Below are 24,651 nucleotides of genomic sequence, written 5' to 3'. Positions count from 1 at the left end.
CTACAAACTTGAAATTTGGTACATATGTTCTTCTTGGCTTCTAGGTGCTCACAAAGAAAGGATTTTTCAGAATGACCATCACAGCATTAGTATTTCGTATATTATTATTAACATGCTCTGATGCTAAGGAGTTCTACTCCCCCTCCCCACCTGAAAAGAAAGCTGTTCCAAATGCAAAACACAAGCAGAAGAGGGGAGTTTCAGTTTTAGTTTCATGGCATCGAGCGGCTTTAGTACAGAACAGTTGAGCTAAGCCATGCCCAGGCTCCTTGCTGTCTCCTTCTTGCTCACATAGCAAATACTGTTTCAGTTTCCAAACTGCCCTCAACTCTCTCACACATTGACAGGACGCTAGCCAGATGAATACCGATGGATGCTGGTAGGCAGAGGCTCCTCAATCAACTTTTCAAATTTTAAATAAAGGGAAGAATTAAAATTAGGTAAAGGAAAGCTTGACACATTCAGTAGACACATTCTTGGCCCTCCAAACAGCATGCTGGGAGGCACGACACAAATTAAAGAGACAAGATCCGAGGGCAAAATAGGCGTTAAATAGATCTTAGACTTGCAGGTACAAGTGAGAAAAAGGAAGCAGAATGTTTGCTGTCTTGAGCTTCTATAAAAAGGCAGGATACAAATTTAACACATACATACATTCATGCCTCTGTCAGGAGTCACCAACCCCTGGTTTGGGAACCAGTACTGGGTGCGGTATGCCAGAACCCAGGCCACGCAAACAAGGGAATTCAGGCAGCATGAGAAATGGAAGGGTTTATATTCCTTGCAGACAGCTGGTCATTTGCATCCTTTTAGAAAGTTGTTGAAGCACTTGGAGGATTATCTTCCATTCCCCACTATCCTATCAAGAAGCTGAAGAAGCTTCTTGGATGAGAAGCGAAACGTCTTCAAAAGAAAAAATAAGAAAGTCCAGTTGGCTCCTGAAAAAAATCATATTTGGGATACTGAACCACAAATTAAGGAAAAGTGCTGGATTCACAGAATATTTGTAGTTCAAGGTTAAACTGTGGGGCCCTTTGTGCTCTCTGAGCTTGATAGTTTTCTTGCAGATGGTTCTTGCAGATATCAGCACTGATAATGTTACCTAGTTGGGTAATGAAACGTCTGCAAGAAAACACACTCGGAGAGCACCAAGGACCTCATAGAGCATAGCACACTGTGGGGCTGAACTGTGGAGGTCTTGGTGCTCTCTGAGCTTGGTTGTTTTCTTGCAGATGTTTCTTGCAGATATCAGCACTGATGGTGTAATCAAGATAGGTAATGAAACATCTGCAAGAGAACAACTCAACTCAGAGAACACCAAGGATCTCAAACAGCACAGCAAACCATTAAAATTGTACACCAAGTTAACACTTGCCAAGCTGCATTTGTGAAAATGGAAGTGTATTCCCTCTTTAGTTGATATGGTTGTGTTTAATGTGTGATCATAGCCAGCTGTGTACAAGGAAGGACCCATAACACTGAAGTTTAAACCAAGGACGTTTAGTTCAAATTCAACATTTGATTCCAACAGTTGCAGCCTTTGTGAATGTAAGAGTCATCCATCAATCTCTCTGGGAATTGGCATCAATTATTCCAACACAATCCAGATCATGTAAAATGAGCTCTCAGAAACATGAAAGCTTATGAATCACCACTTTAGATTACAAGAAATGAGAAATGTTTGTGACTCTACAATGTTGATAAAGACATCTGACATGTAATTCATTTGTTAAATTACCGATGGCTGAATTTAGCTCCTTCTCCTCTTTGATCTCACCGTTTATGCCCACGTATTAAATTCTGAAGCTATCAATTGAATTGAACTGCACGGTTCTCTTTGTGCTTAACACCCACAGAATATTTCATCTATGAACAACTTCGGTTGATCTGTGATTACATTAAAAAAAAATGCAATAGCAAAAAGAGATGCACAGCACAGGAGGGCACAGAAATCTTAGAGATAGCCTGGTTCCCAGTCTACTCTACAAATTTCTGCACCCTTCCTGAAAGGAGCATTATAAAATAGATTTCATCTTTTCCAGACTAATCTAACCACAGAGGTCTGTCTGGCCTGCCAATTAGAGCAAGCAATTTCTAAGCAAACAAGCTGGCTTTTTTGCAGCTTAAAAAATAATAATAAAGCAACAGAAAAATCATGATCCATGGGGAAAGGATAGGTGGGGGTTTTTTGCTTTAAAAAAGGCAGAAAATCTTTCTCCTTCCAAGACAGCTTATCTCAGAAATATACCACGGGAAAAGATTGGGACTCCACCTTTAAACTCTCATGAAAACCTCTTGCTGTACATCCAGACACTGTGCCACAACTCTGACCCATGCTGATAACTGCTGCCTGAAGACACACACCTCTTTGCCAAATGACAGCAGTGGTGGGTTGATGTTGCTGTTTTGGTTAATTACCAGCTCCATCAGGACTAACTTTAATCAAAGAACTGGAATGAAATTTAATGGCATAATGTTTGCAGCAAATGGTCAGTGGTAAATGGCAGTCAATAAATATTGACAAAAACATAGGCCACACAGGGCTCTAGCTCTGAGAAATATAACATCAGGCAGCTCTCATTTAAGTTCCACAGCTGAGGACGATGGAAAAGTGAGGGATAAAAGATTGTACTCCATCAAAAAAAAAAAAAAAAACAGCTGGAAACCAATTGACTAGAATGGGATGTTCTGAAGTTCTCCAAGACAAGGTAGTGCTCAGCTTATGAATGTAATGGAGCTTGTCCATCACAATTTTAAGTCATGACGGTCGTGAAATGGATTGGTCACAGGACCAAACTGATAGAATCAAGATCATGTGAAGTATTAGTACTTCTATATATTGCTTTGATAAGACCACACTTGGAATACTGCATCCAGTTCTGGTCACCAGGATATAAAAAGTATGTTGTGGGAAGAGCAACAAAGATGATTAAGGGGCTGGAGGCTAAAACATTTGATGAATGTTTGCAGGATCTGGGTATGTGTAATCTAACAAACAGGACTAGGGGTGACATGATATCAGTCTCCCAAGACTGGGAAGCTATCAAAATAAAAGTAGGACAATTTATCCGAAGTACCTGATGGCAGGACAAGAAGCAACAAATGGAAACTAATCAAGGAGAGATCCAACCTAGAATTAAGGAGAAATTTGCTGACAGTGAGAACAATTAATCAGTGGAACAAACTGCTTCCAGAAATTGTGGGTGTTAGGTTTTTAAGAAGAGATTGAACAACCATTTGTTCAGAATTGTATATGATCTCCTGCTTGAACAGGCAGTTGAACTAGAACAGGGGTCACCAAACTTTTGGATCTCAGGGACCACCAAACTCATAATTTTAAATCCCATAGACCAGAGACCCTGGGAAAATCCCCCAAAAAGTCTGCAGGAAAATTCCCCACCCTGTTTTCCTACTGATCGATCATTTTTTATTTGGGGTCGCATGATACAGTCTCCTGCTCCGTTCTCAGGGGGAGAAAGAGACTGAGAGACTTTTGGCTTCATGCAAGGAAAGCAGCAGAAGCAGCAGAAGTCTTTCTTTCTCTCCCCCAAACTCCACCAGAAATGAGTCTTTGCCGGCATAGCCTCTTGGAGCAGGATGCCTTGCAGGGTCCAAAAGACTCATTTCTGGCAGTTTTGGGGAGAGAAAGAAAGACTTTCGCTGCTTTCCTTGCGTGCAGCCAAAAGCAGAAGAAAAAAGAATCAGAAAGAAGCACTGCTTTGGGGGGTGCTTTCGGGGTGACATTTCTCTGCGGACCACCAAAATTTTCTTTCAGACCACCAATGGTCCCCGGCACTGGTTGGCAACCACTGGACTAGAAGACCTTCCAACTCTGTTATTCTGAAAACATGGTCCTTCCATCAACCTTGGACATCCCAGGGTGAACCTAAAAATGGTTTAATGAGGCTTAATAATGCTTGTGCTCCAATTATCTTGGAGTTCTTTTAAGTTTGATTCTTTTACGTTTTTATTTCTGTTTTTAAATATTTTGAAAAGGTTTTAATTGTTACTTTGCTCAGAAGCTGCCCAGAGTCTCTTTTTGTGAGATGTGCTAAATGAAAAAATAAAAAAAATGGGCCAGTGCGTTATAAATTCAACCAAAGTTTTGCCCCAAGCATTCTCATGCTATTCAACGCCAGCTATGTTCTCTAGTCTAGATGAGAATCTGAATTGAAAGATGACTGACCTTTGCTGGCTTTTCAGCCTTAAGCAGTTACACTCAAAGTACTGATACACACTGAAATGGCAGAAAGCCTTCTGCAGGGGAAAATGGTTTATCAGATAAGTGGAAATGGCTGGGTCTAACCAGGTGTTTCACTTCGTTATAATATCTTTATCAAGATGGGTGGATGGACGGACAAATGGAGGGACAAAGAGCTTGATGGATAAATAGGCAGGCAGACAAACAGATAGAGACAGAAAGAGATAGTTAGATGATAGATGAATGAATACACACACGCGCACACACACAAGCTCGATACCTGTGCTTTGCTACGAAACTATATGGTCGGGTTTAGTTTTTGGGGGGAGGAAAATAAGGGGGGGAGAATTCTGCCTCTGCCTACCAGCATCCATCGGTATTCATCTGGCTAGCCTCCTGTCAGTGTGTGAGAGAGTTGAGGGCTGTTTGGAAACTGAAACAGTATTTGCTGTGTGAGCAAGAAAGAGACAGCAAGGAGCCTGGGCATGGCTTAGCTCAACTGTTTTATACCAAAGCTGCTTGGTGCTGTGAAACTAAAACTGAAACTGAAACTCCTCTACTCTGCTTGTGTTTTGCATTTGGAACAGATTTTTTTTTCAGGTGTGGGGGGAGTAGAACTCCTTAGCATCAGATCGTGTTAATAATAATATACGAAAAACTAATGCTCTGGTGGTCATTTTGAAAAATCCTTTCTTAGTGAGCACCTAGAAATGAAGAAGAACATACGTGCCAATGAGAAAGATAGTGAGATAGCTAGGTAGGTAGATGATAGATAGATGGATGGATGGATGGATGGATGGATGGATGGAAAACAGACAGACAGAAGGTGAATGGATAAATGAACAGACAGATATCTATCATCTATCTATCTATCATCTATCTATCTATCTATCTATCTATCTATCTATCTATCTATCTATCTAAAGAGATAACTAGCGAGGTAAATGGATATCTTTTATTTAGAATTTCTTTAAAGTATTTAGAATCTATTATAGGTTGGGACCTGCAATTGCCAGGAAAGAAACCCATGATTCTTTTTTACATGCAAATAATTTCTTCTGCTAAGAGATCTATAGACCTTGGGGGAACCAGGCAGGGAGAGGAGGGGGGGTTGATTATATATTGTTGAGTTAATCTAACTTAATCCACTAAGCGACTGAAAATCCAATTAGCTAGCTTGCTACAGTAATTAAAAAAAAACATTTTTCTACGGAGGGAAGGTGGGAGGTAACACACAGAAAGCTTAAAGACCACTTCAGCCTATCCTTTCACCTGTTTGAAAATGCGTCCTTTCAGACAAAACAATGTTGTAAATCACAATCCACATGATTGCAAACACACGAAAACAAACCGTAAATTGCAGGCCATTTGCCAAGTGCCCAAAATGCCATCATGTGACCTCGGGAATGGGGGACAGGAGACGGCCATCAGCACTTCAAATCTGAATCGTAACTTCCTCCTTTTCAGGTAAATTTGGCAGTCATAAGTCGAGAACTACTACTAAGTTATTATTACCTTTCTTGTCAGAGTACAACATGTGTACAATGAGATTGGCTGAGCCTCCCTTCGTGCACCTTCCCCCCAAACACAACTCACAGTGAGGACAGAAGTCCCTAACCCAGTCCCAATTTTGTTACACTATGTGACCTTGTTGCACACCATGCCGTCCCTGCAAGTGTATCATACTATGTTGACATGAGGTTATTTTCCGTTCAGAAGTCTGACAGCCCACGGGTAGAAACTGTTCTTCAGCCTGTTGGTGCAGCTGGCTATGCTTCTATATCTCCTACCCGATGGTAGGAGAGTGAAGAAGCGCTGACTGGGATGTGAGTCGTCCCTGAGAATTCTCCTCACTCTTCTAAGGCAGTGAGCCCTAGCGAGGTCATCTAGTGGTGTCAGGGAACAGCCCACAATGTTTAGTGATGTGCTCACCAACCTCTGTAATATCTTTCTATCCAGCATACCAAAACCATCATGCAATATGAGAGGACACTTTTTATTGTGGAAGGTAAGTGTTTCAATAAGAAATATTCCTGCTTAGGATATCTATCTAGTGATTGGCAGCCATATGACCTGCAGACATTAAGACTTTTATAGGTGGTCCTTGACTTACGACCACATTTGGGACCAGAATTTTTGTTGCTAAGCAAGGCAGTTGTTCAGGAAATCATGCCTGATTTTACAACCCTTTTGCCGCAGTTGTTAAGCGAATCCCTACAATTGTTAATAGTGCGGTCATTAGGCAAATCCAACTTCCCCGTTGATTTTGCTTGTCGGAAGCCAGCTGGGAAGTCACAAATGGCAATCACATGACCATGGGACATTGCAACCATCATAAATATATGCCAAACACTGGAGTTTTTGATCGTATGACTGTGGGGATGCTGCAATGGTCCTAAATGTGAAGACTGGTCATAAGTCATTTTTTCCTGTGGTGTTATCTTAGAGTGGCTGCTAAATGAATTGCCATAAGCTGAGGACTACCTGCATTTCAGCCATTGTTCACATGTCGCAGACAAAGGCACTGAGTTAAGGCTGTTCCCCTCTACTGTATTTAAGGAGCCCTGATGGCACAATGCAGTACTGCAGGCAAACTCTGTCCACAACCTGGCATTCAATCCTGACAGGGCTCCAGGTTGACTCAGCCTCCCATCCTTCCAAGGTCGGTAAAATAAGGACCCAACTTCGTTGGGGGCAATATACAAATAATGCTTCTATTTTTGCCCAGGGTGTGCAGAAAAATGCTATCGGGCAGTCTATAAGGCTAAATGCTACTGTTATTTCTATTTAATTCTGCCCAGACCAACAAGACCAATACATTCAATTTTGCAGCTATTAAGATTGTTGGGCGAGCAGGCACAAAAATAGCCAGGGAAGTGATTGAAGCCTGGGAAACGGGCCCTTTGCCAGTCAACAGAAATACTGATTTACTGCCAGCTTATCAAATACTTAGGAAGTGAAGGCTTGGCAGCACAAGAAAACAACAACCAACTATATAATTAACCAGCCATCAACACCTCAACATACATACATACATACATACATACATACATACATACATACATACATACATTTATTTTTATTTGGTTTGTCAATTGCTTACAAGGTAATAGGTATAAGTAAAAATATAGTTATGGATACATATAAGAAAAATAAAAGAAACAATAGGACAGGGACAGTAGGTACGCTTATGCACGCCCCCTACAGACCTCTTAGGAAAGGGGTGAGGTCAATAGTAGACAGTCTAAGGCAGGGGTCCTCAACCACCGGGCCGCGGACCGGTCCCGGTCCGTGGAGCACTCTGTACCGGGCCGCAAAAAATAAAAATTAAAAAAAATGGCGGCTTTCTTCGCCTTCGGTGAATCCTGCTGGGATCGGGATCAAGGACACAAATGAAAGAAGGGGAGGGAGGAAGCAACCGAAGCCTGTCCTGCTCTCTGACTCAGCGGCTTCGGTTCTCCCGCTCGTTCCTCTCAGTCGCTTCTCGCTGCTCCACCAGCCCAGGAAGAAACTGCTTCAAAGAAGCCGGGTGGCTTTTCTGTCGCCAGCTCCTCCGGCGCCGCACTTTCACACCCGCCCGCCCGCTTCAATTCAGTGCCCCGTTCTGCCTGTCTGGTTGTCTGGGAGCAGCTTCGCTGAGAATAATAACTATTCGCCTCTTTTTATCAGCCGAAGCTGCTCCAAACGAAGAAGGCAGGCAGGCAGGCAGGCAGAACGGAGCACTGTGGATTGAACCGCGTGGGCGGGCGGGTGGGGGTAAACAGGCGCTCGGAGGAGCTGCGGTGACAGGAAAAGCCACACACCCCCGGCTTCTTTGAAGCAGTTTCTTCCTGGGCTGGTGGAGCAGCGAGAGAGCGACTGAGAGAGGAACGAGGCAGACACCTGAGGGAGGGAGGGAGACACCTGAGGGATGGGGCTGAGGGAGGCAGGGCCGAGGCGCTCTGAACTTGGTGGTTTGCTGGCAGACGTTTTATTACCCGACTAGATAACAACATCAGATGTTACCTAGTCAGGTAATGAAACGTCTGCAAGCAAAACCACCAAACTCGGACTCTTCCCCCCCGGTCCTTGAAAAAGTGTTTGTGCTTGAAACTGGTCCCTGGTACAAAAAGGTTGGGGACCACTGGTCTAAGGTTAAAGTTTTTGGGGTTTGGGGAAGAAACCACAGAGTCAGGTAGAGTATTCCAGACATTGACCACTCTGTTGTTGAAGTTGTATTTCCTGCAATCAAGTTTGGTGGATTAACCTTGAGTTTGTATCTATTGTTTGCTCTTGTATTGTTATGGTTGAATATATTAAAAAAAAAACCACACAACAGGCACCCTATAAATACCACATACGAGAGAAGGTCCCTGAGAGGATGAGCCCCATCACAAGTGCAAAAGCTCGGAAGACAAAACCGACCAAGACTGGCTCCTGCAACATAACCCTGGATCACATATATTTGCCTTCATTCATCAGACCAACAAGAGCCCATTTTCAACCAGCATCCTCTGGGCCATGAGCTTCACTTCCCCCAAACAATTTTAATTTCACTGAATCAATGCATAAACCTAACGCCAACCCTCCTCTGCGAGGGAATGATGAGACGCCTTCTTTAAAACAATGCTTTCCAATGCTTGCATCAATTACATCAATTTAAACTGCACATCTACACACCTCAGTGGATCCTCTTTAAAATCAATCCCAAATCAAATTGCTGTCACACACAAAATGATCACTTGTTGCAAAACCAGGCCCTCTCTCAAAAAATTGTTTTGAGTTTTATTGCTGGCAATAAGGAGCTAAAACTGATGCAATGATTTGCAGAAGTACTAATACAAGCTCACACACTTTGCTTGGGTTCAAAAGTTGAGGAGAAACACCAAAAGAAAAAATATTTGGTTGCAAGGAATGTAAAATTGCAGGTATTGTATAAAAAGGGGGTACAAGTTAGCCAATGTGTAAGTTTTATTTCTTTAAAATAAGAAGCGAAATCTCTTCTATGCTTCTGTGTGAATGGTGATAAGAAACACACATTAAAAATACACAGAAATCTTCAGAAAAATGAAAGGTCAGCTCCACTTATTGTTACTATGTCTGGGTTAGTGGTCTCTCATTTATAATATTGCTGTCCAGAAAAGCCAATATTAAACTCTTTATACCAGAAATAAAGGTCTAAAAGGATCTAAAATATCTCTGGAATTTATGCCTTAAGAGCATAAATTCTAGAGATATTAGTCTTTTGGCCTTTCTCCTTCACTGCTCACTTCTACTTTTTGACCACAGCTGCTGTTGATTAAATCGTAAGAATTAGGAGTGGAGTTAATTTATTTTATTTTTTTCCTCCCGACCTTCTTTTCTTTACTATTGAATCTCTTTATAATGTAAATAAACTCAAAGACAGCAACTTCCTATTTTTATTATTAGGTAAGACTTTACGGCAGGAGTGTCCAACCTTGGCAACTTTAAGATTTGTGGACTTCAACTCCCAGAATTCCCTAGCCAGCCATGCTCCATTGTGGTGTATTCCTTGTAGACTAAAAGGAGAAGATATACTTTAAATAAATATCATGCATGCAACACATACGAAATCAGTTATGAGGAGCAACCATAATGCATAAGAAATTTTACGCAACTATCTGAATATTGGAGAAGCATTTTAGGAAATATGGGGGGCACCTGTGGGGTCCATCTTGATATCTGTGTAACTGCAAGCTCAACTCATCCTCATAGCAGTAACTGTGAGAGGGATCTTGGAGTCTTAGTGGACAACCAGCTAAATATGAGCCAGCAGTGTGCAGCAGCAGCCAAAAAAGCTAATGCAATCCTAAAGTGTATTAACAGAGGGATACAACTGAGGTCAAGTGAGGTACTAATACCACTCTGTAAAGCCTTAGTAAGACCACACCTAGAATGCTGCATCCAGTTTTGTTCACCACATTATTAAAAAATATGTTGAGACTCTAGGAAAAGTACAAAGAGCAACCAGGATGATTAGGGGACTGGAGGCTAAAACATACAATGGTTGCAGGAACTGGGCTTGGCTAGTCTAGAAAGAGAAGGACCAGGGGAGACATGATAGAGGTCTTCCAATATTTGAGGGGCTGCCACAGGGAGGAAGGGGTCAAGCTATTTTCCAAAGTGCCTGTAGGTCAGACAAGGAATAATGGATGGAAACTGAACAAGGAGAGATTTAACCTGGAAATAAGGAGAAACTTTCTGACAGTGAGAACAATCAACCAATGGAACAGCTTGCCCTTGGAAGTTGTAGAAGCGCCATCACTTGAGACCTTCAAGAAGAGACTGGATTGCCATTTGTCAGAAATGGCGTAGGGTCTCCTGCTTGGGTGGGGGTTGGACTAGATGACCTATAAGGTCCCTTCCAACTCTGAATATCTGTTATCTTTTCCACCTGACTCCAGAATTCTTCACCTCTGGATATTTTCACTTTGTTTCACCTGTAATTGTAGATTTGGGATGCATATATTTATTTGTATTCCACCTTCATTAGTTTATAAATAACTCAAGGTGGTGAATGCCTAATACTCCTTCTTCCTCTTCTTTTTCCCACAACAACTATCCTGTGAGGTGGGTTGGGCTGAAAAGGAATGACTAGCCACCCAGCTGGCTTTCATGCCTAAGGCAGGACTAGAACTCTAAGTCTCTTGGTGTCTGGCCCAAAGTCAACCAGCCAGCTACCACGTCTGAGGTGGGATTAGACTAAGCACCTTAACCACTAGACCAAACTAGCAGAGGGACTTAGATAACTCTCTTTTCCCAAGATGGCATAATTGCCCTCTGCAGCTATCATCAGTTGTTATAAAAAGATGTGGCTGTTTTAAAGGGAAATTGACAGGTATTTGTAGCTCCATTCTTCGTTCCAAACCATTTTCTCTCTTTCTTTTTTTTTTTAAGCACTGAATCTGAAGCGTTGTCCTCTTAAATTTCTACCTTGCTGCTACTAACCACAGGTAGTCCTTGACCTACAACCACAATTGAGATGAGAACTTCCACTTCTAAGTGCAGCAGATTCTAAGTGAGTCATTGGGGGAGGGGAGTGCAGAAAGAGCAACTAGTAAAGGCCTGGAGACAAAAGCATATGAAGAACGGTTGCAGGAAGTGGATAGGGCTAGTCTAGAGAAAAGAAGGACTAGGGGAGACATGATAGCAGCATTCCAGTCTTTGAGGGGCTGCCACAAAGAAGAGGGGGGCAATTTATTTTCCAAAGCACCAGAAGGCAAGAAACAATGGATGGAAACTAATCAAGGAGAGAAGCAACCTGGAATTAAGGAGAAACTTCCGAACAGTGAGGACAATTAATCAGTGGAACAGCTGCCTTCAGAAGTTCTGGATGCTTCATCACTGGAGGTTTTCAAAAAGAGACTGGACAGCCACTTTTTCAGAAATAGTATAGTGTCTCCTGTTTGAGCAGCAGGGTTGGACTAGAAGACCTCCAAGGTCCCTTCCAACTCTATTCTGATTGATGCCCAATTTTATGACGATGTTTGGCACAGTCAGCATGAATCCCATAGTCATTAAACAAATCCAGCTTCCACCATTGGCGCTGCTTGTTAGAGACAGGCTGGGAAGGTTGCAAATGGCAATTATGAGATTCTGGCACACTGAAACCACCATAAATACTTGTTGGTTGCCAAATTCTGATCACCTGACCATGGGGACACTGTGATGCTCATAAGTCATTTTTTTCATGGTGTTAAACTTTGAGTAGTCACTAAATGAATGGTCATAGGTCGAGGACCTAGTGAGAACAAGTAAGCAGTGGAATGGGTAGTTGCTTCATCACTGGAGGCTTTTAAGAAGAGATTGGACAACTTTTGCCTGGAATGGCATATGGTCTCTTGCTTGAGCAGGGGTTGGATTCAAAGACTTCCAAGGTCTTTCCAACTCTTACCAGTATTCTGTATTCTGTATTGTTGTGGTTTGCTGGCAGCAGGTCCGGACGGCTGAGGTCTCGGAGAGCGAGGGGCCTGCGTGTGATGAAGGGATGGGGCCAGGACCATCAGGGAGTGGACTGCTGCCTTCGGAGATTGTGGAGGCTGGCAGCAGTGATGAAGAGGTCCCCGAGGAACCTGTGCCCAGTGCGTGCATGTGTGCGCAGGGCTGCTCGAAGGAAAGAGAAGCTGCAGCAGCACGGGTGACTCGGGAGTAAGGCTACAAGGTAATGGCCCCTCCCTCAAGAGATAAAAGCCAGCTGAGAAACTGGAGTTCTTTGCAGGAAGCAAAGAAGTTTTTGCACTCAAGCCTTGTGGATGTTCAGAGTATCTTGCTTGGTGTTTGGAGACTCTTTGTGTTTGAAATATTTCTTGGCAACTTTATCTAGTGTTCTTGGCAGCCTTGCACAACCTTGGCAAGGCTTGTTCTTATCAGAGACAATTAGTTTGAAACAGCCTTTTAACCGTGAAGAAATGGAATTCATAAAGAATCATTAAAAGGTTTTGCTGTTACCTCCGTTTCATGTTTATTTCCTTGGAACAAGGTTTGGGTCAGAACATTCTACTCCACTTCACTCCACTGCACTCCTATTCCTATTCCTATTCCTATTCTATCAAACTATAGGCAGTTTGCACAAACTGTGGTGGCCCAGTCGGATTACAACTCCCTTCCTCCTTGATCTTATTATAGTTGGAGTGGGAGGGAGTTGAACTCCCACAGCATCAGAAGGACCACAAATTCCATGTCCTTGGCACTGATGATGTTACCGAATCGGGTGATGAGACAACTTCAAGAAAACAACCAAGCTCAGAGAGCACCAAAGACCCCACCAATGTATTTTATTCCAGAGGTGGTATTCAGCAGGTTCTGACCAATTCTGGAGAGCCGGTAGCGGAAATTTTGAATAGCTCAGAGAACCGGCAAATACCACCTCTGACTGGAGATTTTACAGTATCCTTCCCCTGCCCCACCCACCAAGCCACGGCCACAGAACCAGTAGTAAAAAAATTTGAATCCCAGCACTGATCTATTCCCAATGATGAAAGCACATTTGATATATGTTTTAGAAAACGGGTGGAGCAAGGAAGACAGGGAAAAAAATGTGTGTCAAATGAGTGGGAAGAGAAGTCTTGGAAAGGACAGCTGGCAGATTTTGTATTTCAACAGGGTTTCAACAAAACACAACGGATACCAAGGAGCACCCTCAGCTTCCAAATCCTTAATAAAGCTTTGAAAAAAAGAGTGGGCATCAGAAGTGACCGTGTTGCTTAGGAACAACCTGCTGTAGCTCTACTGCTGTTGTTTCAATTTGTTTCGAAAGAGATCAATCAAATATTAATGAAACAAACCAGAGCGAAAACGGGCAGGAGATCAAGGTTTTCATTGTTCTCGGGGTTGCAGTTGATATCCAAAGCAATCTTATCCTTATCAGCCTTGGCACTATCCAAATAGTGACAACTGCATGAAAAACTATTGTCAGAAGTCAACATTCTTGGGTAACTTCCAACATGCCTAGTTTGAAGCTCCTTTTAGGGGAAAACAAAAGGAATTACTCTGCAATGTTCCTTATTCATTTTGGTTAGCTCTCAAAGTTAACCCAACTTCAAAGATATGGTCTGTCAGAGAGTCCAATTCAGGCCAAGAAACCATTTTTGGAACCGGTCATTAATCTTTTGGAGTCCACCATGGAAGGGAAGAACATCAGTTTGATGGCTCAGAGATACAATCCAACCATGCCTGTGAGGATGGAGAAAAAGTCGAGTGGCCATAAACATACAATCGATATCCTGCTGCTTTTTATGTCTGCCACGACACAGGTAAAAAAGGGTGCGGCTTTGATAACATAATTGCGGTTGCCACCTTGAATTTTTTTTTGATTTTTTAAAAATTTTTCTAGAAAAAAACATTTATTTGACATACATTTAAAACAGACAAATCAATAGATAGATAGATAGATAGATAGATAGATAGATAGATAGATAGATAGATAGATAGATAGATAGATAGATAGACAGACAGACAGACAGACATATACATATATACATTTTACAGCATATATTGAGCATTGGTTAATTTTTTTTCTTTATCTTTATCATTGACGTGATCTGCCTTGTTACAATAACTCCTTCGTTCTTTTAATGTTTTAATTTCTCTATATAGTTTATAATTAAATGCACGTCTTCTGTAATTTCCATAACTTATCCAAATATCAAATATTACCTTTTCTTTAACCAATCATACCAAATGTTCCATATTTCATAATAGTCACTATCTTGTTTATTTTTTAACAATTTGGTTAGGCTATCCATCTCAGCACATTCATGTATTTTTTTTAATTACCATATCCTCTGAAGGAATGAAAGACAGGTTCCAGTTTTGTGCGTAGGTTATTCTGGCCGCAGTTATGATGTACAAAATTAAATATTGATATTTTTTCTCCATGTTTAAATCTATCATATTTAGTAGAATACTTAGCCATCTTGACTTTTATGTCCCTCAACGATACCCTGGTGCAATCAATTCAATGTTTATCTTATTCCTCCAAAACCATTGAGTAGAACAGCGTTTCTCAATTCCGACAACCTGAAGATGCGTGGGCTTCAATTCCCAGAATTCCTGGCTGGGGAATTCTGGGAGTTGAAGTTCATGCATTTTCAGGTTGCCAAGGCTGAGAAACACCGGAGTAGAATATGAACCCAAATCCCAATGCCAACATAAGCTATCTGCCCACCTTCCAGAGCAGTATCCGATAGCATCAAGGAAATTTTTTTTAAAAAAATCACATACAAACTTGCCATTTCAAGCAAAGTTTATGGGATGCTTTGAGAGAAGGTGTGCAAGACACATCAATCTTTCACAAGGCAACCAGGAGTTTACTTAACATTGTCATCATCCCTTTGGGCAGATACTTCAAGTTCAGCAACCTGAAGATGTGTGAACCAACTCCCAGAATTCCCCAGCCATCCTGAAGGATTCTGGGAGTTGAAGTCTGCCCATCTTAAGGTAACAGAGGCTGAGAAACACTGTTCTACAGGAAAAAAAACAACAAAATGAAAAACAGGTTGAATGAAAAGGTTAAAAAGCAGCCTAGATCAATCCATCACCCATGCCTTCATTATTTTTTGTTTTGTTTTCTCCTTTGGAGTCTCTTCCAACACCTTATTTGTGGCCCCAAATATCTATTTTTTTGAAAAAGCAACAGGTAGTGGAGGTTATTTCATTAGGCTTTTGAAATCTGCTTTCTCCTTCTCGGCTAGATAAATGGTTTTAATCCCATCTGAAGGCCATTCTCACAGGTTGTAAAAAGCCAGCGTTATGGAGATGCTGAGATGGGTGCAGAGAAGAGGAAAAAGCAGCAGGAAATATATATAGAGAGAGATTTATTTTCCACATTATAAAGACAATGGTCTATATCAGGGGTCCCCAAACTTGGCAACTTTAAGACTTGTGGACTTCAACTCCCAGAATTCTCCAGTCAGCATAGCAATGTGATTCCAGGTTATAACATACATACATAGTCATAGTTATATTTTCAGCTTTCTTATCTAGTTTCATATCAAATCATTATCTATTTCATTTTTCTTTTAATGAATTTTCACTTCATATTATTTCATTCATCATTTCCAGAAAGAAAAACATTTTCATCCTAGAACATATTATCTAATATTTATCCCCTTTATTGTCAATTCCATTTTACCACTTATTTTATTTTATATGTTCTTTCCATTTTACTTTCTCAAAGCCGACGTATAGCAAATAAAAAACAAAAAGAAAACTAATATCAATATAGTCATTCTTAATTACTACCTTCCCATTAGCAACAATAATTCCCTATTTACTATTATATTTGCATATCTTTCTCCCCCCCGCCATTCAGGATCTACATGGTATTTCCCCCGCATCTACAATGAATCTTACATTTATTCCAAGAATATTCATACAACCATTTCATATTTTATATTTGTTTCCATTTAGCCAATTTTAAATATAGCATTATATTTAATTTTATTCATCACCTTGGTAGTTATAATATGATAAACTCATTTTAAATACTTTGATTAGCAATACGATCATTTGTAATTTCCGTATTCTTTGTTTTTCTAATACCATTTATATAACAAATTATATTTTCTATTACATTCACATTTAATCCTATATATGTGTGTATGTGTGTGTGTGTGAATAACAATACAATCATTTTAATTTCTCTTACTCTATAATCATTTTCCTCATCGTGTCGTTATATAATGTTCTTACAATAAATTCTTGTTTCCCTTTCAATTTCAATTAAATTTCTTTATTTTTAATAGTAATTCCCAATAGACTTTAGATTCCAAACTCCCTAATCTTTATTTCTAAAATACCAAAATACATTTCGGAGGGGGGGGGGGGGGGAGGGGGAGGGGGGGGGGGGGGGGGGGGGGGGGGGAGGGGAGGGGGGGGGGGGGGGGGGGGGGGGGGGGGGGGGAAGAGGGAAGGGGGGGGGGGGGGGGGAAAAGGAAAAAAAAAAAGAAAAGGGAAGGGGGGGGGGGGGGGGAAGGGGGGGGGGGGGGGAAAAAAAGAAAGGGGGAAGAAGAGGAAAAAGGAGGAGGAGAGGGGGGGGGAGGGGGGGGGGGGGGGGGGGGGGGGGGGGGGGCCCCCCCCCCCCCCATCATGTGGAATCCCCCCTTTTCTATCTTTAACCATCGTCTCTTAATCTGTCAGCCCTGTAATTTCTTCTAATCTTTGCCTGTTTTTCATTTTCTACCCTTTTTCGGTCCTTTCTCTTAATTCCTATTTTTCCCCCTGTTATTATTCTTGTTTTCATCTCCCATTTGCTTATTTTCCCCCTCCCTCTCCTGATTTTCCTTTTGTAGTTTCTTCTTCTGTAGCCTCTTCTTCTTTTATTTGTTCTTGGAGATATTTTCCCCTTTATTTATCACATTTCATTAAATTCTTAGTTTTAATTCCTTTTGTGTCTTTTTGCAATGTCCATTGTTCTCTTTGCTCTTTTAAGCTGGTTTCCTCTTTCTTTAACTCTTCCTCCTTGGGCTTTCTTTGTTCTTCTGTGAACTGCATCTCCATTTTTAATTTTTCTGCCAGGACATTCCATAGTTCCAAGCTTTCTTTTATTATTCCCCTCACGCTTTGCAATTCCAATCTGGATTCTTTGCATAATTCATTCATTTCACTTGCTTCCTCTTTATCTTCTTTAATGTTTATATCCAATTAAATTGTTCTGTAGCTTATTAAAAATAGTGTCTTTTACTTTAGTCTTTACCAACAGTGTCCATTTACCTTGGTTTCCATTGCTAATCCTTCTATTTCTTTATCACAGTCCCAGTCCACCAATCAATCCCAAGGTAGTTTCTTCACTTATCCCTTTACTATAATCTTTTTTGTTTCTGAGGTTATTGTTGTATTATAGTCTTTTATTTCATTCCAAATTCACACCTTTACTAGATCAGTAATTTTCCATAAAATCAGAGAAAAAAGAATTCCTTTTACCATTAGATGGCGATCTTACATCAGTTTTCACTTTCCACATTTAAATTTCACTTTTTAAATTTTTATTAACTCCGCAAATTTTCAATCATTAACTGTTATGTCTTTTAAATATAGTCAATTCCAGGATTCTAATCAATGCCTAATTAATATCATTTTTATCCAATTTTAGTTTCTTATTCTGTTATTGTTAAGAATTCTTCTCTGAGTGATATCACTTCCGTTTAGGTCTTTTTACAGTCCCATTTCTTTACCTTTATAATTTTCCTCTTTCTTTCAAATCGCCGCTTCCACAATTTTTAACAATTTAACATTTTTAACTCTTTCCTTCTGTTTCCCGTGGTTACTTTTAAAAAGTCCAAAGTATTTCACCTGGTCACACACTGCTCATCACTTCACTGCTCCAGCACAAACTTAGTTCCCGGATAGCTTCTTGTCTTCAAGGCAGCCATTAAAGTCTGCCGCTACAGCCTGTCTTCGGGAGGAGTGTTCCTAGCCAGGGAGGGAGATGCTGCTTCCCTCAACTCAGCAGGCGGTCTCCCCCTTTTTTTCCACCCCTCCAGGGTGGGTCCGGTCCCGTTTGGGACCCCCCAACAGGTAGAGCATGAATCGAAGCCGTGCACAATCATGGACTCCGATCCATCTTTGACGGAAGTGCCACCGGAAATCTGTATTCAGCAGGTTCTGACCAGTTCTGGAGAACCGGTAGCAGAACCGGTAGTAAAAAAAAATTGAATCCCACCACTGGTTGCCTGCAATACTGCATTCTAACCAGAGAGAGGGGTACTTTCAGACTTGCAAGATTATGTTAATGTACAAAAGGGCATATAGTCAAGGCTATGGTTTTCCCAGTTGCAATGTATGGACATGATAGCAGTGTTCCAATATTTGAGAGGCTGTCATGAAGAAAAAGGGGTCAATCTATTCTCCAAAGCACCTCAAGGAAGAAAAAGAAGCAACTAATGGAAACTAATGAGGGAGAGAACCAATCTAGAAATAAGGAGAAATTTCCTGACAGCAAGAAAATTAATCGGAGGAATGACTTGTCTCCAGAAGTTATGGGTGGAGTTTTTTAACACTGGAGTTTTTTAAGAAGAGATTGGATAAGAATTTGTCTGGAGTGGTGTAGGGCAGGAGTATCAAACTGGATTTCTTCGAGGGCCGGATCAGAATTGTTCTCTTTTGCGGGCTGATGCAGGGAGGAGATTGGATGGACTAATGCATCCTACAGCACCATGCTGGCCAAAACAAAGCATGGGAGAGCAGCGTGGGGCCTCCCTGCATCCTGTTTTCAGCCTGGATAGCCTCCTGCAGCACCCTGCCGGCCAAAGCGGGGTGTAAGGGGCCCGTGCGAAGCCTCCCTGTGCCCCTTTTTTGGCTTGGATGGCCTCCTTCCCGGCACTCCATTTTGGCTGCCAGACACCACGAGCCTCCCCCGCACTCCATTTTGGCTGCCAGAGGCGCCACCTTTGCTATTTTCAGGCCAGCCCCATGGGCCACATTTAAGTACCTCGTGGGCCGAATCTGGCCTATGGGCCTTGATTTTGACACCTTCAGCTTGGCCTTCAGCTTGAACAGGGGTTGGTCTCTAGAACAGTGGTCGCCAACTGGTGGGCTGGGGACCACTGGTGGTCCTCAAGAAAATTTTGGTGGTCCACAGAGAAATGTCACCCTCAAAACACCCCACAAAGCAATTAATCCAGGCTGCGCGGGAACACAAGGCTGTGCCGCCCACATGGCCCGTGGGAACACGAGGCTTGCATCACTTGTATTGTGAACAACACAAGGTAGTGAGGGGAGAGGGGAAAGGGCGGAGGAGGGGAACTTGCCCCACTCGCCCCATGCGCCTGGCCTGGCCACCGGGCTGCTTCTTTCTTCTTCTGCTTTTGATTGCATGCAAGGAAAGCAGCAAAAGTCTTTCTTTCTCTCCCCTAAACTCCACCAGAAATGAGTCTCTGGGAACCTGCAAGGCATCCTGCTCCTAGTGACTGCGCCGGCATGACAAGTCTCACAAAGACTCATTTCTGACAGGAGTTTGGGAGAGAGAGAAAAAGACTTCTACTGCTTTTGCTTCTCTCTCTCTCTCTCTCTCTCTCTCTCTCTCTCTCTCCCTCCCTCCCTCCCTCCCTCCCTCCCTCCCTCTCCCCCTGAGAATGGAGCTGGAGATGGTATCCTGCGATCCCAAATAAAGAATGATCAATTGGTAGGAAAACGGGGTGGGGAATTTTCCTGCAGACTTTTTTTGGGATTTTCACAGTGTCTTCTGGTCCACGGGATTTAAAATTATGAGTTTGGTGGTCCCCGAGGTCCAAAAGGTTGACGACTCCTGCTCCAGAAGGTCTCTAAGGTCCCTTCCAACTTCTCTTATTCTGTTTCAAACTTTACATATTCTGAGATTGGCCAGGGCTGTCCCAATCACTGAAGAATGGGCTGAATCATAAATGGAATTTATTTGGTAGTGGTGGGAACTCAAAAGCTTTCTTAAAGTGGCCCTGTGAGTTAGGAAAGGAAACTAATTAAACTATATATCAACCAACACTGCAAGCTGACAGGAATAAAACCCCATAGATCACAGAAAGGAAAAACCCAGTAATAAGGCAGACAGGAAAGTGAGTTTTCTACAAAATCTACCTCGAGGTGGAGATGATGGAGCAGGGAGGTTTAATTGAACTTTTCCAGCTGAAATTGTTTAACTGAGGTCTGCTCAGAGCTGGCCAAGGGCAGGTTAATTTCCAGAGAGAAATATTAACGTTCTCTCATAAGCTAAATCCATAAATTCATGGATCTTATCTGTTCCTTGTACATCTCAAATCTGCGAAAAGGTGCTGGGGCTTTAAAAATCTTTAAAATATCATTTAATTTTTTCTTCAAATATGAACTGTTTATAACAGGATGGGCAACATATGATGGATTTTGACTTGTAACTCAGATTCACGACATTCTGAACAGCTGCAGAAAGCATTCCGGGACTCCTTTGAATTAAGGGGCATAGCTGTATTTTTAGTCCTTTTTTGTTCTTTTTTTTTTTGGAAGGAATATTCCTTCCAATAAATGAACAAAGAAGGACTAAAAATATAGCTCTACCCCTTAAATAAAAGTTACATTATTATTATGGGAAAAGGAAATTGTGTCACACAAATCCAATAATTTTGCTGTATCTATTCATCTTCGTTTATTTCTTGAGATTAGAAGTAGTCCTTATTTAGCAACCACAATTGGGACCAGCAATTCTGTCATTAAACAAAGCAGCTACTAAGTGAAACTGCAACCGTGCTTATGATTTTACTACAGTTTTCCTTGGCGTTCATCATCAATGCAAGGACTGGTTGGTTGTAAATTTACTTTTTCATCACTGTTGTTTCTGTGAATAGTCTTTAAATGAGGCAGTCGCTAAACAAGGAGTACCTGTATATTGGTGGTTAGCATTTATCTTTCAGAGGTGAATTTCACTTGCATATTTTGTATTGCTACCATACTGTTATTGCTTTTATTTTCATTTGCTCAATAAAGCACAGAAAAAAAATTAAAGGAAAAAGAGGGGGGAGATCTCCTCTTATGTAATTTTCATGGGAGTCTATCTGTCCATCCTTGATGTGTGTCAGCAAACTGCAGATAATTCCTAGCTGGTGAGAACTGAGCAACAATATGTCGGCTTGCAAGACAAGTCCTTGGATTAAAGATAATAGCTTGCTTGCAATGACATGCGTATGCCTGGGATAAAAATGGATTTTTAAAAAGCTTGCTTATGCTGCTACTGGCCAACTTGTGCCAAAATCAAAACACTTGTCACCGTTAGTAGAGAATGCAGCACATAGTAAGGGTACAACTAACTGAAAACCTTGAGGAACTAATGACATTATATGTTGAGTTGATGACCCTCCAAGGGCATTTTTTAGCTAATCCCTCAGGAATTGTTCAGATGCTTTTGCAGTTTTAGATACTATACTATATTTACATGTTGAAAGCACAGATTCAACTGGTGACATCACCACTGCCTGATGAATGCCCAGTTGGGGACTCCTTTTATGTCCTTGTTTAGTTGCCCACTGAACTGATACCCATCTATCTACTCGTAGTTGCCTGCTTTTGAACTACTGGGTTGGCAGGAGATGGAACAAAAGTGATGGGAGCTCACCCCACCACGCGGCAGCAACCGAGTCTCAAACAAGAGCCTGCTGATTATCAGACCCAGTTTCTTAAACATGTGAGCTACCGTGCTCATCTGCAGTTTTAGATTAATGCTGTTTGCTTATTTTAATTGTTTGCGCCATCTATGTACCACAGATATTTTATTTTGGTAGGCCACCAAGAGTCTCACGATTGAAACAACCTATCAGTCTCGTCAATTAATCAGTTGGCACTCATTCATGTTCTGTTTGGATGTTATCTTCTCGTTTTATCATACAGGTTTCTCTACTTTCATTTTGTCCTTTTGCATTCACAGTCCTGTGACGTAGGCCCACAACAGACTCAAAAGGCATGCTGTGAGCTCCACACTTAGATCAGAGTCCAAACCTAATACTTTAGCAAGACCCTACATAAAAACTATAATCAATTCAGTGATTCTTAACTTTAGGCATTGCTGGCTGGGGAATTCTTGGAGTTGAAGTCCACACCTCTTAAAATGCCAGCTTGGGAAATCTGGGATTTAGTCCATACATCTTAAAATGGCTAAGGTAGAGAAGCACTGGTATAACCTCTAAAGGAGCTTAAAACAATCAAAAACAAATCTTTACAATAGCCTCCCATCACTCCATCTAAAAACCCAGACAAAAAAAATCAATTATTTTTTTTGTTCTTTCACTACATACATAGCAGGTGCTTCCCAGTTTCCTCCAAATTGAAGCATAGGTGGTAATCATCCATCCCACCCTGAATTTCTGGATATTGTGAAACTAGAATTGCCTTGCAATCTTGCCTTCCCCGTTTGTCATTTTGCAAGTGCTTAAAAAGAACACAGTTTGACTATTTTGATGGCTGGGGTGAAATACACCACAAACACACATCCACAGTTCACTGCTTCAGAATCCAAGCAAGCAGGGCTTCCTAATTGCATTTGTAAGATGGTGGGGGAATCTAATTATTTCCACAGCACAGTTTTCTTTTGCCCTATCGGCTGCTGTAGGAGACTGGTGAAAAACAACCTTGGCAGGCATCAAGATACTGCCATAAGTTTTCAAGGAAAACACACACACACATATATATACACACACAAACACACACATACACAAATGGAGCATGATTATAGGAATGCTAATCAAGCAAGAGTGAAATACTGTATATATCTTTCAAGTAGCAGCCAAATGATTAATTCATTAAATAAGCATATACCATTACTGGGGTTAATGACCATAAAACAGGATGGCCTCACTAATTCTTCTGTAGCTTTTCCCTTGCTCACCGTCCTCCATTCAATATTATAGCATGTGGTACAATCAATATAAGCAGCCTTACAATTGATAATGATCGACTGTCAATAGTAAAATAACAAGCAATCGAGAAATACACTGCAATCTACAATCTACAATCGGTAGATTCTCACTGGCTCATGGTTGACTCAGCCTTCCATCCTTCCAAGGTTGGTAAAATGAGGGTCCAGATTGTTGGGGGCAAATAATGCTGATTCTGCAAATTGCTTAGAGAGGGTTATAAAGCACTGCGAAGCGGGATATAAGTCTGAGTGCTAGTGTTGGTGCTAACTTGAAAAGATACAGGTAGTCCTCGACTTACAACTGGTTGCTTAGCAACTCTTCAAAGTTATGACCTACCTGAAAAAAAAGGGAGTCACAAACCAATTCCAAAGTTTCAACAGCCAGACGACGACGATGTCCCCCACGGTCACATGACTGGATTTCAGATGCTCAGATGACCAAGACTTCTGACTTTCTGCAGGCTTCCCCATTGACTTTGCTTGTGGGAAGCTAATAGAGAATGGTGATCACAAATGGTGGGATTTTGTGACCGTCAGAAACGTGGACCATTTACCAAGTACCCGAATCACAATCACAGGGATGCTATGACCGTTGCAACTTTGAGGACAGACCCCGAGTCTCCCTCATTCAGAGCCATTGTCTTTTTCTGAAATAATTTTGCTCAGGTCTGCTCAGCCTGCAACATGGCAGCCCTTCAGAGTCTTAAAGGAGTCTATCGGGTCTAATTTTCTCACCATCCCACCTTTCATTCTGAAGACCCAGAAGTCCTAGGATCTAGAGTTACCTCTGAACTAGCCAAAGAGCATTTTTTTGTCAAAATAAAAAACATAATACATTACATTAAAGATTGTGTAGGACAGGGGTGTCATTGAGGGCTGTATCAGGGTTGTATTTGACTTCGGGGGCAGGGGGACATGGCCAGGGTGGACGTAGCCAGCTTGACATCACTGTTAAGGATGCCTGTGGTGGCCTGAATCCTCTGCCAGTGAAAACGGGCTCCCAAGTTCCGTTTTTGGCTGTAACGGTCTCCAGCAACACTCTGCCAGCAAAAACGGAGCTCGGGAGGGCCACCTGCAGCCCTCCCGAGTTCTGTTTCCACCAGCAGAGGCACTGCGGGCCAGTCCTTTGCTGTTTCCATGGAGGCCCTATAGGCCAGATATAACCACCCCGTGGGCCGGATTTGACCCATGGGCCTTGAGTTTGACACCCCTAGTTTAGCACATCACTATTATTTTGTTTTTAATTATTGGAGCTTATCATCTGAGTCATGAAAATATGATCATCCCTCCTACACCTATACATTTTCAGTGTCTCCATATAAAGAATGTGGGCTCGCAACTTCTTTTGAAAGAAAAGAGAGATTCAGAAAATCCAGGGTGAATTAAAATTGTGATGTAACAATGTTTCTGTTTTAATGCCATTCTCCACTTTTGATTTTTTCCCTGAAAAAAAAAAGTTGATGGAATAAATAAACAAAGCATTTCTTTTGTAATGTCTCTGAAGGAGGAAAAAATAGCTAAGAAGCTAGGTAACATCATTAAGATGGGTCTGAGACCCAAGTCCTATCTCCTAATTGCCCAGAAATTTCAATTCTCAATA

General features: G+C 41.6%; 1 protein-coding gene across 4 annotated transcripts in view; it reads right to left on the bottom strand.

Annotated features, from left to right (window-relative positions):
• Window positions 1-24,651, bottom strand: part of SGSM2 (small G protein signaling modulator 2) — a 138,456-nt gene that overhangs the window by 60,784 nt on the left and 53,021 nt on the right. The gene's annotated exons all lie outside the window — the stretch shown is intronic.

Source organism: Notechis scutatus, chromosome 1 (assembly GCF_049901735.1).
Source record: "Notechis scutatus isolate UNSWTSFEM ecotype Mainland chromosome 1, rNotScu1.2, whole genome shotgun sequence".
NCBI classification, from domain to species: Eukaryota; Metazoa; Chordata; class Lepidosauria; order Squamata; family Elapidae; genus Notechis; species Notechis scutatus.
The sequence above is the reverse complement of the archived record's forward strand: the minus strand, read 5'-3'. Positions and strand labels throughout refer to the sequence as shown.